This window comes from Acartia tonsa, chromosome 6 (assembly GCF_053477335.1).
Source record: "Acartia tonsa isolate MP-2025a chromosome 6, ASM5347733v1, whole genome shotgun sequence".
NCBI lineage: Eukaryota > Metazoa > Arthropoda > Copepoda > Calanoida > Acartiidae > Acartia > Acartia tonsa.
The window spans coordinates 36,493,598-36,511,456 of record NC_137265.1 but is presented as its reverse complement, the minus strand read 5'-3'; the positions used below and the strand labels follow the sequence as shown (position 1 = coordinate 36,511,456).

Sequence of the window (17,859 nt, the reverse complement as noted above, 5' to 3'; positions counted from 1 at the left end):
GGCAATGAAATATAAAGTCTAATGTATTCAAATATAATACAAAACTTATTTTTTACATTATATGTTTGACTGTGGTAATTGAAATTAATAATATTTTGTCCTTCGTTTGTGTTACTTATTATACATTTATTTTATACACTTATTCTTATTTACAATTACTAGCGACGAAAGATGTACAGAAAAAAAGCCTAAAACTACACCAAGAACTTGATCATAGGAAAAAAGCCTGTAACCATCCCAGGACCTATGCAAAGCTTCACAAATTGGAGAAAAATTAAGCTACTGACAACAAAAAAACTTCTTCATAAAATAGGATAAATCTTATTTTAGAAAAAAATATATAAATATTAGAAACTCAAATAAAAAAGATTTGATATGAATGTTTAAAGAAGGTGAGGCAAGTCAGTGGTTTAAATAAAACAATCAATTATCTTTATTTAAAAAAATAGAAATCCATATACATCTTTCGTCTTCATTTTAAAAACTTGGGGTTTCACACAAAGTACTGGTTGAGCATTGATTCGCCCCCCCCCCCATAGATCTTTAAATAAATTAAACATTAAGAGAAAGGGAGGTAATTTTTTTCCTATGTCTAACTCTGCATGGCCTCCCAATACCCAATATAACCTAACCTAAAACTGAGCATTTAGATGTAAACTAAAAGAATAAAAAATAGCACTTTACATCGTAATAGAAGGCAGCACAATTTCTTCAGATTAAATATCATTCCTTGATTAAATTAGCTTTCTACATAAAACACAGTCGTGGTAGTTAAACCTTTATTTCCCAGCCATTAAAAGAATTATCTATGTCATAAATTATTGAAAATTTAGCTTTTCCACATCCTTTAGCCCCGGGCCAATAACTTGGCCAAATATTATTTTTGCAAAAAAGAAAACCTCTTGTTTCTAAAAATAAAACTTGTTCTTTTTTTGCATCTTTGCCATGGAGGGATAGGACAATGGTGGCTTACCCATTCTTACCCCTTTCATCTCCCCCTTATTAAACCACCTACAAAAGGGGGTGTTTTTCAAATAAAACAAGAGTGAAATATTAATTTATCGTCAATAGCCCTATCCCTGTGTCACTAAATCTTATTACTTCACAATAGATAAAATTAGATTTGAAATATAAATTTTTAACATTAATTATTATAGAAAATTGTGTTTTCAAATTAGAAAAAAAATATTCCTGAAACTGAATTCAAAACCCTATAAAAAGTAATATATGTCTGTCTGTACCGAAGCATCTTGATAACCATTGAACCAATATCATTCTCCTTTACCATGTAGCTCCTCATAGGTCATGGGAAGTTTTATAACTATTTTAGGGAAGGGAACACTGAACCTATCAAGAGAAAATTATACCTACCCAACAATTTTATTTTAATTTTTATTATTTAATTTAACTATAATTGAAAATGAGCCCATAGAGGGGTAAGTATGTGGAATGGATAATCAGTGGAAATGAGGCACACCACTTTTGTAACTATGTGTAAAAAGAAACCAAAACAGGAAATATGGAAATATACATGCTCATTTAAGACAGTGACACAGGGATAATACAATGGAAAATAAACAATCCTTCCTCTCCATTCTAATTGTTATTAGTTCTCCCTTAAGTCGGAAAAATAGATTAATCTAGGAAGCCTAACAATAAATGATAACATGACGCACATTTGTGATGATGATATAAAAAAAATATCATTTCTGTAGATTAAAATTATTTGCTGAAAGGATCATACATTACTTAAACTAGTTTGAATTTGCTAACTAAATTCAATAAAAGTACCCAAAGTTTTTTAAACAACGAATACGATAATGTGGTTGTAAAACTTTGGGAACCAGTAAAGTTATACAATTTCAAATTAGTTTTTATTAATAAATAATAAATTCTATTTCCCAATATGACTGAATTCAACCCTCTCATACACTGACTAAATATACGTGTAACCCCCCACCTCCACCTTTCCCAACCTTTAACCTACAATGCCATAGAAAACTGTTTGGTGACGCAGTATAACAATCATGCAGGGATGGAGGGGTCATGCAACTGTAAATTATACTGGTACCCAAAGTTTTGTAGACACACTATCTGATTCATTGGCTTAAAAAATTAAAACTTTTCTTAAATTACAATTGATTGGTACAAAGAAGCAGCGCCCAAACGTTTTAATCAATGGTTCAATCTACCGAAAGTTTTATTTAATTTGGGGTGAACAGCAAGTAATCGTTCATTGTCTTATCCCTTAAGATCCCTAGCCTAAAAAACTGTTCGGCGACGCATTATTAATATTACATTGGGATGGAGAAGAAAATGGAGCTATAAATATTCAAACTTCTTTCCAAATTTACCAGACACCGATTGTAGAATTTATCATTACTAGGTTGTTTTTATCTTTCATTGAGCTAAACCTGCGCAGTGTATCATGACACCGCGCCATTTTAGCTAATCAGGATAAACTAGCTTGGCTTTTATATAACTAATTTGCTATGGTTTTTAACAATAGCGCAGCTACTCTATAACTATGTTATGTCTGTCCGTCAAACATTAGTACCTTGTAAATTCCTTTAATAATCAACTTTATGGCTTGTAAATATTGTTTAAATAGCAGTTTATAACATTTCTAAAAAAAGACAAAGTAAATATGTATATATTTTATGCTCACATGATTAAATATAATGTATGAAAGTTTACACACATCCTTTTACTTCACCTTACATCCCCTTTCTCTTGAATAAATTTTTAGCATTCATTCATTTCTACATAAAAGGGAGTTGTTGACAATAGCATCAAAAAAAGTAAATTAAACTGTTAAATGTAACTACTTTATTGTGGCTGTTTATTGCTCAATAGAGGTTGCGCATTCCAAAGGTTAGGGAAAGGCAAAAAAATAGCCTTAAACCTTCCAAAGAATTTAATCTGAAAATAAAATATCCTAGAACCATGCCAGGACCTATGTGAAGTTTTCCTTAAATGAAGATCTTAGTCATTTCAAGAGTCATTGCAATCTTAAGCTTTAGAAAAAAAAATTTTTAGATTGTAATCTCCTTATTTGAGTATAAAGTGGCGGCTTTTTAGCGACTGTAATCTCATTCTACTTTAATGCACGCACACCTTTGTCAAGAAGTTTCTCTCTTGTTTCACTTAGAGAGCAGTGAACTCCCTTCCGGGGATTTTTTTGGTGGAAAAAATTGTACATTGGTTCCTAGTCATTTATATGACAATATATGCAAGAATATAGGGAGAGATACTTTAGTTACAAAAAACACTTTGCCTCTGTTTAGTTGGAATAAAGAGCCACACTCTCTAAAATGTTGTAACTCTCTGTTTACTTTTAACATCCAACTAAACTCAAGACTGATGAGGGTGCAATGTCCACCGAAATATATTTCAATAAATAGCTGGGAAGTATCAAAGACTTTTTCACTTAGTGAATTTATCATCTTAGAATACAGAGTTGCTACGCTATAAAATGATGTAACTCTCTGTTAAGTTTAAATACAGAGTTGCTACGCTCTCTAAAATATTGTAACTCTCTGTTAAGTTAGAATATAGAGTTGCTACACTCTCTAAAATATTGTAACTCTCTGTTAAGTTAGAATATAGAGTTGCTACACTCTCTAAAATATTGTAACTCTCTGTTAAGTTAGAATATATAGTTACTACGCTCTCTAAAATATTATAACTCTCTGTTAAGTTACAATATATAGTTACTACGCTCTCTAAAATATTGTAACTCTCTGTTAAGTTAGAATATAGAGTTGCTACACTCTCTAAAATATTGTAACTCTCTGTTAAGTTAGAATATAGAGTTACTACGCTCTCTAAAATATTGTTACTCTCTGTTAAGTTAGAATATATAGTTACTACGCTCTCTAAAATATTGTAACTCTCTGTCAAGTTAGAATATAGAGTTGCTACGCTCTCTAAAAGATTGTAACTCACTGTTAATCTAGAATATAGAGTTGCTACGCTCTCTAAAATGTTGTAACTCTCTGTTAAGTTAGAATATAGAGTTGCTACGCTCTCCATAATGTTGGTACACTCGGTTAAGTTAGAATATAAAGTTCCTACGCTCTCTAAAAGATTGTAACTCACTGTTAATTTAGAATATAGAGTTGCTACGCTCTCTAAAATGTTGTAACTCTCTGTTAAGTTAGAATATAGAGTTGCTACGCTCTCTAAAATGTTGTAACTCTCTGTTAAGTTAGAATATAGAGTTGCTACGCTCTCTAAAATGTTGTAACTCTCTGTTAAGTTAGAATATAGAGTTGCTACGCTCTCTAAAATGTTGTAACTCTCTGTTAAGTTAGAATATAGAGTTGCTACGCTCTCTAAAATGATTAAACTCTCTGTTAAGTTAGAATATAGAGTTGCTACGCTCTCTAAAATATTGTAACTCTCTGGTAAGTTAGAATATAGATTTGCTACGCTCTCTAAAATGTTGTAACTCTCTGTTAAATTAGAGTACAGAGTTCCTACGCTCTCTAAAACGTTGTAACTCTCTGTTAAGTTAGAATATAGAGTTGCTTCTCTCTCTAAAAGATTGTAACTCACTCTTAATTTAGAATATATAGTTGCTACGCTCTCTAAAGTGTTGTAACTCTCTGTTAAGTTAGAATATATAGTTACTACTCTCTCTAAATATTGTAACCCACTGTTAATCTAGAATATAGAGTTGCTACGCTCTCTAAAATATTGCAACTCTCTGTTAGGTTAGAATATAGAGTTGCTACGCTTTCTAAAATGTTGTAACTCTCTGTTAAGTTAGAATGCAATCAAGACCTTTTGTATGTTAAAAAAACAAGGACGACAACTTTTTTTTAAAGTGGGTATACAAGAAGAAAAAAACAAATATTATATATTGGATGTCATTGTCATTACAGCATTTTACATTCAGTAAAAAATCTTTAGCTTTTCTGCCAGTCTATACTTTTTATTTGTAAAAAAATGTATTGCTTTTTTGCCAAAAATGTACAAAATAATCTGTAATTGTTATCAATAAAAGAAATAAATTCAATCTTGACTTTAATAAGTTTAACTTAAAATGGAGAACGACAGCCTTCTTGTAAATACTTAGCATGTATGGACTAATGTACAAGGGTTAACTGAAAAGAGGCTGTGCTGGAATAAAAATGTTCTAAGGAAGATGCACTTATAAATTGGGTCTGAAATAAAGGGATAGGATACTGGCCAATATTTTAATCTTCCCCCCAATTCTTTCATTAAAAAATAATACCTTTGTAAAAAATTTCAAGAAAAAAAAGGGGGATTAATTTATCTTTTATTGTTCTCTGCCTCCCTGAAATTGGGTAGATGAAAGTCCTACGTATTCATGTTTATAATTGCAACACATCTCAGGGTGGCCAAAAAATTGGCAAAAAATTTTGTTTAGAGGGAACTACAAAAGCTATCTTATATTCCGCTTAGCCCTCAATTTCAGGAATTTGTTTAGTCTAGCCATTTCAAAATATAACATTAAGCATTAATCTAGTATTTAAAGTAGTCTTAATGATTATTTGAAATTTGGCGACCCTGTTCTATGCCGCATTTCGCATCCTTTTTTTGCAAGATTTCTACTTTTTGCTTCTTAACTAGCTTTCTATGCAATTTCTATGCATGTAGTTCCACATAGTAATATGCAGGGAAGGAGTGGACATTGGACTTTCTATTACACTAGGCCCAACGTTTTATAATAAAGATAAACGTTACCTATTAATTGGCTTAACAACGTTGGGTACTTTTATTTATTTTTCATTGGTTGATTTATTAAGTTGAGTTCAACCACTTATTGTAATTTATACTTAGTGCTCTTGTGTATCATCATTGGGGATGTATATTAATTTCTCATTCATTGTCTTATCTTTTTAGATCCCTGACTAATATGGCAGATACTTCATAAATCTTATATTGAAAGATGCAAATCTACTGATTGTAAAATTACCATTTCAAAACAGAGTTTTACATCATAAAATACAAGGGAATCATTAAAATTAGTTAGCAAAAAACAATTCATGATAAGAAATAATATTTAGAAGTTCAAAATATTTCTAATAACTTTCAAAACTACATAGTAGTATCTAAAGAGACAGGTGAAACAAAGCAATTAACATATATTTAATAAGACAATTTTTTATACAGGAATACAGTTTTATATTAAATTGAAAATATGATTTTTTTTCAGGGAGGAAGTGGACATTGGACTCTAAATTACCCTGGTACACAAACCATCTTTTGAGTCTTAAACTTCCCTTACTAGCTATGCCCTAACTTTTCAACCAATAGTTTTATCATTACAGGGTGTGTATTGTATCAATTCATCGCCTTTTGTTTTATCCCTTAAGATCCCTGGAAGTTTAAATTTTTTGACCAAACAAGTATAAAATTTTTGACCATACAAGTATAAAATTTATCTAACTTTTAAAAAATATGAACAAGGGGGTAGCATCCCTGAAAATAAGACACGGAGATTTTTTTATCTTTAATCAAATATTTCCTATTTCCTTTCAACAAATACCAAAGAATCACCATTTCAAGGTTTTAAAAAGAAAGGTCGATTCCATCAAATCAACTAATTTCAAAGGCAAGAATCCTACTTAATGAAGATTTCTTGCATGATCTCTCTGACATTTGTCCGCGTTTATGTACATAAAAAAAATCAATCATTTGGTTAGTTGTTATTCCTAAAGTTATCTACAGCAAATTCTCATAAAAAATCTTGTTACTTTGTTAGTTTTATTGTTATTTATTGTTAAACCATGTGTTAAAAAATCTTGACTAGGCCTTCCTTTCTTTGAATACCCCCTCCCACCAGCTTCCCAAATCTTCATATTTCCTTTACATATCCTTAAAATAGGGGTGGGGCACTACCCCCCCCCCCCCCCAGAATGTTTCCATCCTGGGCGGAAATGTCAACTTCCTAACTAAAAGGATGTCAAATACACCTTCCATCTATCTTTTAAAAACCACCTCACTATGAGTTTTAAAAGGAAAAAATTACTAAGTAAAATGATATTTTTGCCCAAAAAATCAATATCATGAAAACTATATTAATTTTTAGTACACGACTTTATGCTGTAATTGTTAAAGAAAAAAACAACTTCTGTAACATAATTCCTTCTTAAAAGATTTGATTATGCCGCATTATTTCACTGTGAATTTTAAAGGCCCATCCTCCCTATAATACCTCCCCCTTCCATAGTAAAGACCACTGATCTACGCATTTTCCTTGATAGGAAAAGCCAAGCAAATTACCTTTTCATCACATTCCAATCACACACACACACGCATGCACGCTATATTATGGATAAAGAAGTTGGTAAAAATAAATCTTATACTAGCCATACTGGGGTCTAACCACTTATCAGGGCATACCTAACTTTACCTTATTATTAGATATTTTACTTTGGTTCAATTTGAATTTTGCTTTCACATTTAAATGTGATATGAAAATCTATTTTAGTAAAAATAGGCAGGGATCTTAAGGGATAAGACAATGGCGATAAAATAATACTCACGACTATAATAAACAAAACTAGATGAAACATTATAGGTTGAATAGTTTGAACACTGCTAGCTTGGAAACTGTATCTTTTAGCTGTCTACTAGTTTGGACTTTTTGAATAATAGCTGCATTAATAAAACTTTGATGTCTAACTCTACAGTTAATTTACCTATTCCTCAAACCTTAGTGGTGGATAACAAATTTTTATATTTTTTGGCAATGTCAGCGGGCCTAACTAATGTTCTCTTGTGTATGTATTGTCAACACCATGTATTATGCATGTGGGTATTATTAGAATTCGGGGATCTTAGGGGATAGGACAATAGACTATAAATTGATGTATACCAAAATTATGATTAACAGAATTTTTTATTCACACTCCTGGTTTGAATTTATTTTTCTATAAATAAATTAAGATTTTAAAAAAAATTCCAAATATTTTTAGCCAACGAATGAGAGAACTTTCGGGACCAGTATAGTTAAACTCCAATATCCTCTCCCTCCCTGTCTATTAAGTATTTGGATATTATCAAAATCGCACCATTTCTACATTTGTGGTGTGGCCGTAAATACACGTCAGACTAAAAGATATACAAGTTGACAACAATTTTCAAACACTTTTGAATTATTCAACTTCCTAGAAAACCCGTACATTTTGACTCAATAATGATCATTTTTTCTGGTGAGAAATAATTTGGATTCGCATCACTGGATCATGTTTATTAAATCAACATCATAGAAAAGGGCGGAGTCGCTAAAATAATATTTTTGTCATCTTCCAAAAATATTTTATAACTTTGGGATTTTTTTGCAGAATTAAGGCTTTTTCAGAAATCTATTTTTGGTGTTAATAAAGAATCAAGGACATACGTGTTTATAGTAAACGAGCAAAGACTTTGACAGGCTAAAAAACAGTACAGCCACTGTGAGAGAGGGAAACTTCATCTTAATATAAAACCTACTTAAAAATCAACTATTTACTTTTTTGACAACAAAAACAACATTCTTTTGTACATAAAAAAATAATTTTTGAAACCATCAACTTTTTAGACCAGTAGATGAAAAGTTAGTTATCTTATTTTTTATCTTTTCTTTAAGTACCCTTTAAAACAAGTAAATTTCTCTTACTGCTTAATGAACAAAAACAAAACCTCACCATATTAATTTTAACTGAAAACTTAATTGCAGTGCTTTTTAGACAACTAGCTAGTAGCCATGTGGGGCTTTTCTAGTACTAACTTAATCCAAAAAACGTTCCTTCTAGTCCACTAAGAGTTGGAGGGACATCGCGAACGACAATAATGATAAAGTAGACACGGGTGGGCTAAAAAAATCCAGGTTTTTAAAATTACCCATTTAAGCGGATTGCACAATGCACAGCCTTAAAGTCACATGTCTTGGTATACTGGAAAAGGTAAAAATCAAATTTTATTTTGGGGGCTTTTTGAGAAAATTCGCATAATATATTTTTTTTCATTTTTGCCTAAAATCCTCTAAAAATAAGGTAAAAAATGTTATGGTAGGCTTTTTAAAACTGTTATTGCTCAGCCCATAGTTTTCATAAAAAAAATGTTAGACATAACAATGAAAAGCTTATCTCCTCTAGTTTTCAAAATGACAAACATTTTTAACGTGCATTGTATAGTTTTGTATCTAAGTTGCTAAATGTAAAAAGTATGATCAAACACATCTAAATGTACATGTGCATGGTTGGATTGTGCAACCCCCCCCCCCCCCCCCATTCCATTAGAAACTAAAGGAAGTCTAGCGGAAACATTACAGTCACTAAGAAATAAAAATAAATATTGTAACAAGGAATAACAACAAAAATTGTAGTAGAAAATCTATATCTTTGTTCTGCATTAACTCAGGACGATAAATTGATGCATATTCCATATGATGATGAACAAAATTACCCCTCCTGTAGATTTAAATTATTGGTTAAAAGTCTTGAAACTTATATTTGAACCAACCAAACACACTTTAATGAAACAAAAGTTTTTGGGCCAACGGATAAGAAAACGTTGGTACCAGTGTAATGAATAGTCTAATGTCCCCTCCCTTCCTAATTTAAATGAAAAGTCACTGAATAAGTCATTTTTTGAAAATCCAATAAAAAGCAAGAAAGGTACTGTATTATGTATGTATTACTAAGACTTACTGACGGACAGACTGACTAAATATAGTTATTATGTAGCTGCGCTATTAAAAAATATAAATATCATTTCTTAGAAAAAGTTGTTTATCTTTCTGCTATGATGGTTTTTAAATGCTTACATAACTTTTAAAAAAATATATTTTTATTATTTCTACTTTACTTACATTTCAAGCTTAGTCTTTTGTTATCAAAGCTACAATAAAACTTAGATATATCAGACATTAGGTTAAACCCTGCTAAGCAAAAGTAGTTATTTAATCAAACAAAATTTAGCATATATGAATATTTAAATCCCAAGGCAATAAACGACTATTTCATCTGTAAATATTTTCTTTATTCTCTCTTTAATTTTTGTTGAATTGTTTTACGAGTACAATTGACATACTTATCCTATTAAATTAAAAATTAAATAGCTATTCGTTTATCTCCACAAATTTTGAAAATAAATATCTGAATAGTGATCACCATATGTTATCTAAAAGCGAAGCTTTTCTAAATTTTGTGTGTTTCTGTTTGTCGCCAATCATTGAAAATGTCAGGTTCCAATATTGTTTCAACATAAAAAGCGTTGCTACTATAAACTTGTTGTCACCGAGGAAAAAACTTTCATATTCTTTCTTATTTTGTTTTCTAACACATGTGTGTATATGAATATCTATTATACATTAGTTTACTTTATTTAAATTGTTTCGCCTTGTTTTTATGGATGGATGTTGTCATCCTTGTTATTATATTTTTTTCTGTGTACATTAGCAATTTCTTTGTAAAGGACATCTTTTATAGTATTTTTACAATCAAGCAAACGAAGAAAAAAGTATTTGGCGAATGACTGATAGGACAATGGCTATTTAATTAATGTTCATTACTTTTTTACCCTAAATAACTAACAACATTGACAAGGACGTCAAAGCTTTTTTTATTTACGGGGGGGTAAAATTAAGGGTTTCAAAGGTTTGAGGAGGGTAATCCTATATATTTATAAAATTTTGAAGGGGGGTAAACACTCCTTAACCTCTAAGCTTAGGTCGTCTTGAACAGTGAAAAATATTTCAAAGGGAGACAAACTGTTTTGCCTCCATCATAATTCTTTCTTTGTTGACGTAAGACAGCATGCTAAAAAATAATAAGTACATATAATTTTTGCTTATTTGTATAAATATCTATAGTTTTTATATAAAAATCTGAACAAAAAAGTTGATGTACAATAGATGTTTACTTATTTAAACAGTTGTTAGGAGAATAGAACGCAAAACATGATTTCTTACAGAAAAAATATTTTTTTATTGATTAATGACTAATATGTTAAAAGAAATCTAATTAGGTGTTAACCTAAGCAACAATAAATACTTGATGAATTATGAACAGTTAAATATTAAACAGTAAAATTAAAGAATTTGTTTTTTTTTCAAAGATGAAGCTGTAAAGAAATCACCAAAAACATTAAAAAAAACAATTTTTTTCATTTTTCATATTATTAAAAAAAATCACTTTATTGAGTTTTAATAAAGCTAATTTAAACACAGATATTTATGACCCGACCGTTGATTATTGTCAGACTGACGGACATACGGCTTCCTTAATTATAGAGTAGCTAAACTACAATAACTATAAGGAGAAATTCTAAATTTATGTATAATGAATATTAAAATTACTTAACCCTACAATCTACATGAGATCAATCTTAAACCTAAAGGAAACAATTTGTTTATTGTTTCTCAACCCCTCCCCCACCCTCGCGTGGCCCGCCCCCTCAAACCAACATACCATACCCACAGTGTCAGGGTTAAAGGGTAGGGCAGCCTATACTTAACTAACGAACAAGGACTGTTAAATCCTAAGGTAGCACGGCAAAAACAAGCTAAGAATCGTTCCTATTAACGAATACAATCAATTTGAAAGAAAATCCATAATCATATTTGCGAAACAAAAAATAAAAAGAATTTAATGAGTAAGGGTAAAGCCTAAAAAGTTTATTTATTTATAAATTGTAGAGAATCTTTGCTGCAGGCGAATGTGTATGGGTCTGTTGAATGATCTTTTGGTGTGTGTGTGTATGATATTTTATAAAACATATTTTACGTCCTTTTAGAAGCTCTCTTCAACAAAGTGACTAACAGACGCAAGGATGTGTTCTAATTGTAGAGTAGCTATGCTACACTAACTTTCACATGAATAGTTGTGTGGGAGGGGTGGGGTTAAATTTTGTGAGATTGTAGGGGGGGGGGGGTTATATTATAGGGTGCAGGCATAATCTTAGGATACAGGGATATAACATGGGAAGATAATTTATTTCCCCCCATTTTTTTTGTCCAAATAATGTCTTTTGAAGGTAGTATATATATTATGAGAAAGAAAGGGTGGTAAATCAATTGTCCCCTCCCTCCCTGGGTAAACTTGAATTTGTAAATATTCTGCTAGGGAGATATCTATCATTGTCCCCTCCCTCCCTGGGTAAACTTGAATTTGTAAATATTCTGCTAGGGAGATATCTATCATTGTCCCCTCCCTCCCTGGGTAAACTTGAATTTGTAAATATTCTGCTAGGGAGATATCTATCATTGTCCCCTCCCTCCCTGGGTAAACTTGAATTTGTAAATATTCTGCTAGGGAGATATCTATCAGAATTTCAATTAAGATAACACACCAATACCACATGTGCGGCAGAGAGGTTGCACCCCAAGAAAAACTTTTCCTAAATGCAGGATCTTTATGGAAAAGACAATGGACGATAAATAAATATACATCCCCAATCATGATAATCAAAGGTATTCATTCTGTAGAAACTACATGAACCAACCAATTAAAATTTAATAAAATCATATAAACTTTTTAAGACAACTAAAAATTAAACGATAAATAGATATACATCTTCAATGATGGTAATCAAATGTATCCATTATGTAGAAACTCAACCATATGAACCAATTAAATTTTATAAAATAACCTACTGTTTCTAAGCTAACTAATAATAAACCGTTATTATAAAACTTTGAACACTAGTGTAAGTAAAAGTCAAATGTCCCCTCCCTCCCTTAAAAATTGAAAGAGGAACCCATGTTTGCTCTGTAACTAATTTACAATAAAAATAATTAATTTTAAGACAAACTTTATCAATATCGCATGTTTATAAAAATAGAAACCGAGAAAATATTTTGTTAGCCTAATATAAATAATTGGGTTGGTAGTTTTACTTTAGATGAAACTAGCGGATTCGCCTCTAGAGGCCTCTAGTGGTCAGTTAAGGAGAACCCGATCGGTTCAGCGGTTAGCGAGATCCTTCGGTACAAACAAACACACAGACATCCTGTTACTTTAGTATAAGGATATATTCCCCTCTAACTCAAAGCATAAATGGTTTTATGCAGTAAATGTATTTTTGTATACAAACAAGGATGACAACATCCATAATAAACATAGCCCAAGAAATCATGATGGGATAAACGGGCAAAGTGATGCTATAGAACAAATGTCAAAAAACGAGAGAAAAAATAGAATCCATTCACGAAACAGACCAAATATACTGGATGATCTTATAAAAGGCGAATCTTCACAAAAAAAAGTAGCAATCTATCTTAAATAGCAACCAATACAATCAAAGTTATCATTTTCTAACAACTAAAGTAACACCTGAAATAGCCTGAGAATATTTCTAAAATGATAAAATTTAAATAAATTGTCCATATATAATTTAATATATTGAAATTTGCGCATCCTATTAATCTATTATAGGTATTAAATAATAGGGAGGGTTAAATTTAAGGCATGGGCCCAATTCTAAAATTAATTTAAGTCCATGCCCTAAAATCAATAATATCAATTTAAGATAAAATATAAGAGAGTTAATACTTTAAAAAAATAAAAGTAATTTCGGTAAATTAATCTACTATTTCTATATTTGAAATTCTGCTTTAATCAATAATTTTTTTAGTATTGAATGTAATGTATTTAAGTATCGAGCTGGCCTGAAATGCCTGAGAACAATTCATCCAAATAATATATGGATAATGAATCATAAAATTGACAGACCAGTATAAACCAGGGCTATAGGATCAATTTAAAGTTTTAAGTAATAGGCATCATTTTTTTCTCTCGTTAAAATTACCTTTAATATTGCCCTCGATTTGTTAGCTACGAAAGGTAAATTTTTAACGTATATGTTAGGGGATAAAACATTTTATATTGTCCATTGTCCTATCCCTGTATCCCTGATTATTATAATACATACAAATCAATTTGGTCCGAGCCCAACTTTCAATTGGAGTGAAACATGAAAAAAGGAAAAGGTGTTTGGGTTCATAATTTTTATTTTGTTATGTCCAAAGAAAAAAAAGAGGGCATTTGACAGTAAATTATACTGATTCACAAAGTTTTCTAGGCTCTCATTCGTTGGCTTAAACAATGTTGGTGCTTTTATAGCAAACTCTAAACTTTTCCACAGATAAGTAGGGGTAATTTTGTTTATCATCATTGGGAATTTACATTAAATAATTGTTCTATCCTAATACGAGCAAAACGTGTAGGCCAAAAACTTGTTTCTTCCCAGTTAATTTGTCCACCTACTTATTCCTATTTGCCTGACTTTCTCTGTGTGTGCCCTATTTGTATAATAATAACATATTTCAATATATTATACATCAACAATTTCATTTCATATTGGCATAAAAATGTTTTTTTTTTATAAAAACGAAATAATGTAGATGTATTGTTTTACCATTTAGCTTTCAAACCATAATGAAATTTTCTTGTGGTTTCATTTCATTAAAATAGGTGCTTTTTCAATTTCAATAATAATATTTCATGTTGTGATTCTTGTTTTGATAACTGCTTAAATAATTTCAATCTAGCATTTAGGGGATCTGTAAATAAATTAAAGGAAATGTAAACAAATCAACAATGTACTAAATAAAAATAATTAAATCGCTGAACTAGACAAATACCTGTCATAAAGCTATCCCTTAGATATTATTTATGTATAAATTACCCATTAAAATAAATTACTTTTCAAAACAAGATTTTCAGGTCCAAATTTCTAATTGAAATATTTTGCAAGCTTTGCCAGGATGGAAGGGAACAACCCTTTACATATACAAATTTTGAGGGTTATAAAGGTAGTGTTTTCCACACAAAATTAGAAGGGATCTAAAGGGATAAGACATTGGCCGAAAACTAAATATACAACCCCAATGATGATATACAAAAGCATACCTTCTGTAAGTTACAAATAGTGGTTGAAACGTTTTGACACTCAAGTAAAAGAACCAACCAATCAAAATTAAATAAAGATCACCAAGGTTGTTCAGCCAATGAATAAGAAAACGTTATTACAAAACTTTCCAATGTCCTCGCCTCCCTGAAAGTTACCAGTTATTAAAGATAGTATTTTATTAATAAAAACTGGAGTGAAGATGATATTAAAATCCAATGTCCTATCCTTGTACCCCTGAATGTTTACAGACAAATATATTAGATGCACATGACCATATTTGTTTTCAATAAATTCAGCCAGAAAAATATTTTTATTTTCACAGGAGGATAAATTAAAGTTTTCCCAAATTTTTAATTTGCTGGCTGAAAATTAAAGGGTTTTTGATTAATTTAACTAACATTGTCTTCTCCACCCCTTAACTTTATAAATTAAGTAATAATCCATACTTGCTACTTCCAATTTTTTTGGAGGTAAAAATATTAACTTCAAATGAATTATCCTACCATGAGAAAAATAAAAAAAAATTAGTTAATTCTAAAACAGCGATGTTAATCTAAATAATATGCAGGCATCGTGTTGCTATATGCTTAATCTGATCATTAAGTTAAGCAAACTTTAAGCAATTTTTACCAAGATTTTTTGGCTTTAAAAGGGTTAACTGTTGACCCTATTATTTCTGATTTATTTAAATATTTTCTTAGCAGATAATTAATTATCAGTAAGAAGCACAATTATGTCTAAGAGTAGCGCAGTAATAACAGTTTGAGAAAAAAATGACAAATTATTTCTATACTAAGAAAAGTCAGTTTTTAATATTTTCTGATAAAAAAATTTAACGTTAGATAGTATAATGGATTTAATATTACTTATATCTTACACCAGATTATCATGTACTCTAATATAGTGAAACGTGTAGCAGACTTAAATAACGACCCCCCTCGCCCTTTTAATCCACTCCCTTCACCCCATACCAACCCCTCCTACTTAACGATCGAACTGGCCTATAAGCGATGTCCATGTTAGCAACCTATATTGACGACAATTTTTCCTATGTCATAATATCCACATATTTTCTATATCCATTGATAGTATCTCTGTTTAAATCAGTCAATAAAAAAGAAAGTTTCAGTCATTTTGCAAAGGAAAATAGTAAAGAAATTACTTTCATAAATAATGATAATTGGGGGGGGGGCAAGGAAAAAGGCGTTGAAACTAAAATAACCCCTGGTAAAAATATTGAAAAAGAAAGACAATATAGGAGACACTAATGTCCTTTTTCATGCATTTTCAAACCATCAAAAAAAGAAAACTTTTATACTCTACTTTTTTGTACATTTCATCAAAGAAAATAATATTTTTGTCTAGTGGAAAAGTTAAAAGCAAAAGTTTCTTCCCTTGTTTATCTTCCGAGTGACGTGACAATTATTAAAAAAAAAGGAATGCATTGACAGATGAACAGGCACAACTTATTATAAAGAACAGTTGGGTCTTCTAGATAAAAATTGTATTTAAATTCAATGAGTTTAATCAGTTTGAAGCTTTCCAATAGACCAATAAACATATAAAATAGAATTAGAGTTGAATAAAGACGACACACAAAGACAACCTTGCACCAGAAGGGAAAAGCAATTTCATTTCCAAACAATCAAAAATCTATGAAGACACGTGCTAGATCTGTAAAGTTGTTTTGTGTCTATGGTTTAAACAAAGTATCGTGGCATATAAATCGTCTCAGATATGACCATTGCACTGCAGAGTAAGGAAAATTATTATTTAAAGCTTTCCAGAAAAATTAACTAAAAGAAGGGAGGGATATGATATTTTCTTCGCAAATCCAAAATAGGTTATAGTAAGACAAAAAATATTTTTTTTTTCTCTGAGTAATTCTGCTAAAATCATTTGTTTACTAAAATGTATCTATCTTAATATTGCTTCGCTACTTACAGGCCCAATTATCCCAGTTTTCCTATATTTATGTAAAATAGACGAAAAGTGGTGAGAAAAAAAATTCCGCACATTTTTCAAACAACGTGGTTTAGATTTCTTACCTTTATTAGTTTAATAGTTCGTTTTTTTTACCTTTTTGCAATATTGACTTTGCTAATTATTGGTAGAACAGCTGCTCTATAACTTGCATGTCCTTATGTCCGTCCGTCTTTCCATTAATGAAAATTAACAAGAACATAATTAATCCATTTCCTGCATTCTAATTTACTGCCCTAGATACTTCAATATAGCGTTAACCTTTTTATTAATTCTAATTATGGACAAAATGGTCCTTGTATTGCTAACAATATTGACTAAGCTAATTATATTAATCCTATAAATGAATTTGCAGCATTGCATAGCTTTTCTATGATGCAAATTGTTTTGCTGTTTTGTAGGTGGATATAAATCAATAGCGCTTCATACAAATATATTAAAAGTTGACTATAATACAGCAAAATATACTAATATTTGTAGGTATTTCGATATATCATTAAAAATGTCTAATTTTTGAATATATTGACATTACATGTTTTCAGTTTTGATCAAACTTTTACTTGTTTTAAAATAATATTTGCTAAAATAATCATTAAAGTAATAAATTCATAAATAGTTGTGCTAATTTGATTGCTAATTACAATTTCGCACGTCAATGTTTTATTTATTTATTAATGTTTTCATAAACATGGCAATATAAAAGTTAACACTTTATTTACAATTCTTTAAAAGGTTTAAATAAAAAAACTTTTTCTCGTTTTCATTCGAATCCGGTGGACAGGAACCGGTTCTCATCCATACGAAAAAACTATGTCTAGCATCGTATTATATCCAGCTTTCTACGAATATAAAAATGTACAATCATAAGATTAAAACCAGTTTTTTTAGCCGGTGCCTTTGGCACCTCGGGGCTAAAAAAACTAGTTTTATTCTCATAATTGTACATTCTATATCCGCGGAAAGCCGTTTATAATACGATGCGAGAAATAACTTTTTCTCGTTTTC

General features: G+C 30.4%; 2 protein-coding genes across 8 annotated transcripts in view; one reads left to right on the top strand and one right to left on the bottom strand.

The window, feature by feature from the left end:
• LOC145322525 (activin receptor type-1B-like) overlaps positions 1 to 17,859 on the top strand; it is a 279,945-nt gene that overhangs the window by 49,906 nt on the left and 212,180 nt on the right. The gene's annotated exons all lie outside the window — the stretch shown is intronic.
• The window catches only part of LOC145322524 (protein spire homolog 1-like), a 199,256-nt gene that overhangs the window by 64,268 nt on the left and 117,129 nt on the right, over positions 1 to 17,859 (bottom strand). The gene's annotated exons all lie outside the window — the stretch shown is intronic.